This window comes from Lynx canadensis, chromosome C2, assembly GCF_007474595.2.
Source record: "Lynx canadensis isolate LIC74 chromosome C2, mLynCan4.pri.v2, whole genome shotgun sequence".
NCBI classification, from domain to species: Eukaryota; Metazoa; Chordata; class Mammalia; order Carnivora; family Felidae; genus Lynx; species Lynx canadensis.
In genome coordinates, this window is record NC_044311.2 from 52,008,983 (window position 1) to 52,015,186 (window position 6,204).

Sequence of the window (6,204 nt, forward strand, 5' to 3'; positions counted from 1 at the left end):
ATAACATCCCACTTAGCTAGCAGTTCCTAGGCAGAGCATTTGCTTCTGAAATACAATGTCCACACCCTATTCTGGCCACCTCCATGCTTGGTACTGCTGATCCATAAAACCATCATCAATGTACTCAATAAATATTTATAGACTAGATGGATGAATGAGTGAATCCTTTATCTTTCCTATTTACCAGAAGAATCAACCCAATGTAGAATTTGCTTCACAGTCTGTTATGCCATTTAATTAACAACACCAGTACCCCTTTGTATTTCATGACTGTAACTAAATGCCAATTTCTCATCTTTAGTATCATTATATATTCAATATGCATTTTTTATATTGTAGCTTTTTAAATTTATAAAGCATATTGTTCTTATACGTAAGCATTCACTGATGATGAGGAGGCCCCTTCAAAAACTGGTTTGCACTCTTTTCCTTTCAAACCCTTTATTTGTGAAAAGACCAAACGTGTGCAAAATGCACTTACAGGCCCTGAGGGCGGCTATAAGAATAAACAATGTCAAGCCCCATTTTCAAAGGCCTTTAAACCAGGACACAACCTGGTTGGCGACGAAAGCCTATTGATTCTGCCCATTAATATTTCTACAAACCATTCCCACAACCACGGCTCAGTGAAGGCCTTCACCACCGCTTACCTGGACTATTACAATGGTCTCCTGTCACTTTAAAAAGAAAGCTGTCTTTTCCTTCCACTTCCCTTCACTTACGACTAAAATATATTTTGAGAAAAGACAATATCATCAATCCAGAGCATAGAGATTTTAATAAATGGGCTTTTGACATGTTACATCATAAATGAACCTTCCAAGTTTATAAGTGGTCCTTTGACAGGATGCATCATGTCAATCTATAACTCAGAACTTTTACTGATTTAATCCATAATTCATATAGTAATGGAGCCTGGAAATTCCATTGCTTCCTTTCTTCTAGCAAAGGCAACTCTGCTAGCACAATTTGAGACTCATCACTTGGTGCTATGTGGCTAAAACTGTGCAGTGTCCTTGGAATGAATCAATCAGTGGGTCCTCACCCATTGTTTCTAAAACTTGGATCATTATTGGGCCACCTTACTACTTTAGCCATACTCATTTACCTTTTGTACTATTAGCTTCCTAATTTTTAAAAACAAAACCATTTTTAACTTACTTATAGAGGCAAAACGTTATACTAATGCAAAAACAGAAAACCAGTATCATTTGTCATTAAAAGAATCTTCCACAATTCTATAAAGGGCACAGCTCATTCACAAAGCAACAGAGGAAAGAATCACTGTTTGAGAAAGACTCAACTAGCCAACTCTGTCACCTCCACTGATCAGGAAGAGAGCTGGGGAATAATAATAGAACGTTGTAGTCAATTCAAGACTGCCTTGACTTAGCATAAATAATCTAAAATTAAATTGGGCGTGTGACCCGTATATCACGAGGGTGTCCTGTGAGTCCCATGGTATCCGTGTTGGCCAGACCTCCCAGGCTAGTCTGGGCTTGGAAGCATTTGTTTCATTGTCTGCTTTTTAATAGAATCAGATGGCTTTCTTGAAAAATTGAAATCCTGGGAGGATCAGGAGAAGAATAAGGAAAGAAAAAAATGATTTGGGATGAATAATATTAAAGATATGGAAAAAGTAAAACAACACAAAGATACGGGAAGACATCATAAAAGTGGAACATGTGCAACCAGAAAACAGCTTGGTAGCGATTACACTCTGCTCTCCTAGAATGATTTTGATTTTGATTTATTGGACAGGCACAGACCCGGAAATATTACAGAATAAAAAATATAAAAATCTTCTGAAATGTTAACTGTTCCTAACTATGTAAACTAAATCAAAATATCAACACCCTTTCGAAGAGATAGGTATTCTTTTGTTTGGAAGGTCTGGGTAGAGTCAGATGAAATTTCAGATCCTATGAAGTTTTTTTAATTTTGATGCTTCAGGATAATGTTATTGGAATTATACTGATAATGACAAAGACAATAACAACAATTTCTGGCATTAAGTAATCTTATATAACTCTAGTTGCTTTTATTGACATATACTACACCATTCAATAGAATCTTCAGTTTGACTCATATCTCCTGAGCTAGTCAAATTTAATTCTTCTTTCCTTGGTCTCTCATTCTTCCACCCAGCATATGTTTGCTCCTTCAGCTACATTTACCTTTGGGAGTATAGCAGAAAAATGCATTCACGCACTTCATTTACCACTTCTCCTGCCAAAAGACCTGCAGTATCCCAAGCCTGAAGCCAGGGTCTTCCTCCAGACATTCATGATTCCTCCAGACAAATCCACCTACAAAAGAGAAGGACCTAGAGAATGTAGCACTCTGCAGCCGAGGCACCAAATGGGTACCGAGAATGGCTGGACCCTACCAAACTTAGGACTGGGAACCCAGCTATTGCCTTCTCATCATTTCTGCCATTTCTGGGCAATGTGGCTCACAAAACTAGCCCTAGACCATTTGTTTTTTTGTTTGGGATTCTGAATGAAAAGAAACCCAGTCCCCATAAAACCACTGACAGTTCCTTGGCCATTGACCATCATTGAATCCTGTGTAGAGGACATTTTTCAACATGTCTCAGAATAATGTTTTAGAACAGAGTGTCCTTTGAGTAATATCAAACTTTAAAATGATGGTGACTTATGGAGCTCGTTTAGGGATTAGCAGCTAAAATGTCTCATAATACAATTAGTTCTTTGAATGATAGGCTTTGTTTTAACTAAAGAAATGGCAAGTTTTTCCTGGAAGTAACTCCAATAACCACATCTAGACAAAAAGACCCAATGAAAAGGTATTTTTCACTCTTATTTTTTCCTGAGGAAACTTACTACCCTGGGATTTCACTTATGAAATCTATTAGTTGAGAGATTCAATCCTCAGTTATATCAAAATGGGATGCATTTAAGTCAAATAACATCAGCACGTGTTTGAGTGCCTACTTTTGGAAGGCACTAACTGAGGCAGTAGAAAGAACAGAAGGCTGTATATATATGTGTGTACCCTCAGGCAATTGATAAATTAAGTTTGTCAAATAAAATACAGAATGCCCAGATAAATGTGAATTTCACATAAGCAATGAATCATTTTTTTGGCATACATATTTAATATAAGTATGCCCCGTGTAATATTTGGGACATGTTTATATTTTTTAAATTGTTCACTGTCTATCTGAAATTCAAATTGAACTGAGTGTTTTGTATTTTCATTTGCTAAATCTGAAAGCCCTATCTGTAAATGAAAAATCATTTAACAAATAGTTACTGAGTGCCAAGTGTGTGGTGGTGACTGGTCTTGATGCTGAATGGTAAAAAGTCAGACAAAAGTCCCTGTTCTTTTGGATTTAAAAGTCTAATAGTAAATAAGAAAACAAAGAAATAACTACAAAGACATGCTATGAAGGGAGTCAGAAGAGCTGTGCAGTGAATATCGGAGGGGTGAGCATCCACAATGGATGAACCTGTCACCTGCAGGATGAAGAGTCACTAGCCACAGGAAGATTGGGGGAACTTCATGTGTGAAGGCTCTGGGGTAGGATCAAGTTTGCTGTATCAAAATTCAGTGCGGCACAATCCTCACTTCACTGAGAGACTGTTCTGCCCATTACCGAACGGTAGTTTCTGTGGCACCTCCCAGTCATTCAAGAATTGAGACAATAAAGACTTCTCCCACATATTTCCAACGCTCCCTTTGCCAACATTAAAAATCACTGAGTAAGAGGAACCAGTCACACCAAGCAGTGTGGGCCATGCTATGGGGTCAACCTTTAAATAAGTGATTAAACAATAATCCTCTCAGTAATTAAGAGACAAGAATCAAATGAGAAAAAAAAGGCCACCTCAGCACTGCTTATTGGCCACGTTCATGTTCTAGGCAGCAAGTGCTCTGAGGCCAGAAGCAGAAGAGCTCACAGTTGGCCTCATGGCTTGGAAGGTCATTCCAGGGAATGAGAACTCAAGACTTGAAGGCAGAAAAGAGAAGCAGAGAAAACAGGCCAGTGCCAGTCATAGGAATATGGTGTAAGCCCAGGCTTAAAGGCATAAAAGAACATATATGCAGGGCTTCTGGGTGGCTCAGTTGGTTAAGTGTCTGACTTCGGCTCAGGTCAATAATCTTGAGGTTCATGAGTTTGAGCCCCGCATCAGGCTCTGTGCGACAGCTCAGAGCCTAGAGCCTGCTTTAGATTCTGTGTCTCCCTCTCTCTCTGCCCCTCCCCTGTTCATTCGTTCATTCTCTCTCTCTCTCTCTCTCTCTCTCTCTCTCTCTCTCTCTCAAAAATAAACATTTTTTCAAAAAAGAATGTATATCCACTTTGGGGGCTAAGACACAGCCATAAAGCCCTTTGCTCAACACATGAACATGGCTTGGTGTCCTGGTTGGCACAAGGCTGATTCCCTGAGTCCCCAGAGTGAAGATAGAGAAGCAGGGCCATGTATCCTCCTCTCCACCAACCTGCTGTCTCCCCATGTGAAAGCTGGGAAGTAGACTTTTGCACTTCACTATGGGATGCAAAATAACAGGCATTTCAAGTCTATTTTGGCAAATCCAACATTAAAAACCCAGATATCTTGAAAAGATCAGTGGGAAAGAGTGATAGGATTTGGTTTAGATAATGAGTTTTGCTTTATGACAAGATTTTTCAAGAGGTTTACTGACACTAGAGCATGGGGTACTCAAGGCCCCAGATGACCCCTCCTTGTCTCCTGCTGCTCTCCATGTATCCTGACCAGCTCACATCACTGGCTACTATCACAAACACGTCTTACATTTGCTTGTGTGTTCTCTAAGTCTAGCCTTTCTCCACTTGTCTACTTAGAAAACTCCTATTTATGCTTCAAACCTCAACTCAGATATTCCCTTCTCTGTGAAGTGTTCCTTGCTGCTTGGGCCCCACTTCCTAACACACCATCTCCATGCCCTGACATGCACACTGACACAGGCATGAATCCACACCCTCTTTCTTAGGACCTAGCATACTATTTTACATATTCCTCTATTGCAACACTTACCATACTATATTACCCTGTTAGCTGGTTTCATCCTTCCTTCACTTAACTGTGAGCTTCTTACAGATTAAGATAATCCATTCTGATCCTGCATTAATACAAACAAGACGCATAGTATGTGCTCAATAAATACAGAAAGAAAGGAAGACACAGAGAGAAGGAAAAAAGAAGGGAAAGAAAATGAAAATGAAGGAAAAATAACCTTCCTATTGAATTTAATATATTTTTAAAAATCACAAAAGTCTTAATGAAACCTAACATTTAAAGAACATATCTGTCATTTAAAGGAAGGTATAGTTGTATAGACATTCTTTTTGTAATGTGTAAGAGATGAGTTCCTGATGATTATTCACAGGTCAGGGCTCCTCCAGCTAAAAATGAGTCTAAATCAGGGACTCTGCTCTAATGAGAATATGGAAGGAAAGAGGAAAGTTTCTCTCCCACGTGAATTTGGGGAATATGTGCATATCTCAACACACACAAAAAAATTGGCTCGTCTCTGGAGCCAAATTTATATTTGTTTGTTTTGCAAGTGAACTATAACAAAAATGTAGTATCTACATACTTTATATTTATTTTAAATCACAAGACACTTCCTTTCATGAGCAACACTATTTTAACCTATTTCTGATTTTTATTCCCTGACTAGCTCTACTATTATCAAGACAAAAGCATAAAAGAAAACTAAGGAAAAACGGAATGCAAAAAAAAGTCAAAAAGATTTTTAATTCTTTCTACCAATTAAATGTTGGGTTATGTTATAAAAGATCACATAGGGCACACTTCATGAAAATAACTTAAAAAAATAATAATTTTATTTTTCACGCTGAACAATCAGAAGATGTTAATGATGAGGTAAAAAAACGAAGTTACCTAGTGAGGGTGGAGTTCAGGAGGTCTTATTAGTAGCTCTGTATTACAATCTAGAAACGTCTTTATGTAGACTAATCATATTGCAAGTCCAGAGGAGATTTACAATCTGATTTGCCACAGAGAACTCCATGTAATCTTCGTTGAGGAGTGACACCATTTTATCTTTGCACGATTCCCTGTTTCTCACACAAGTAATTCTGTCCTTTCTACATTGTCAGCTCTGACAGGCTGATTTAATCTGCAGGATTCTGAATGCCTCTGACCACTGCAGCGAGTCATTAACCTTGACTCGCATAATTGAATTCAAGGT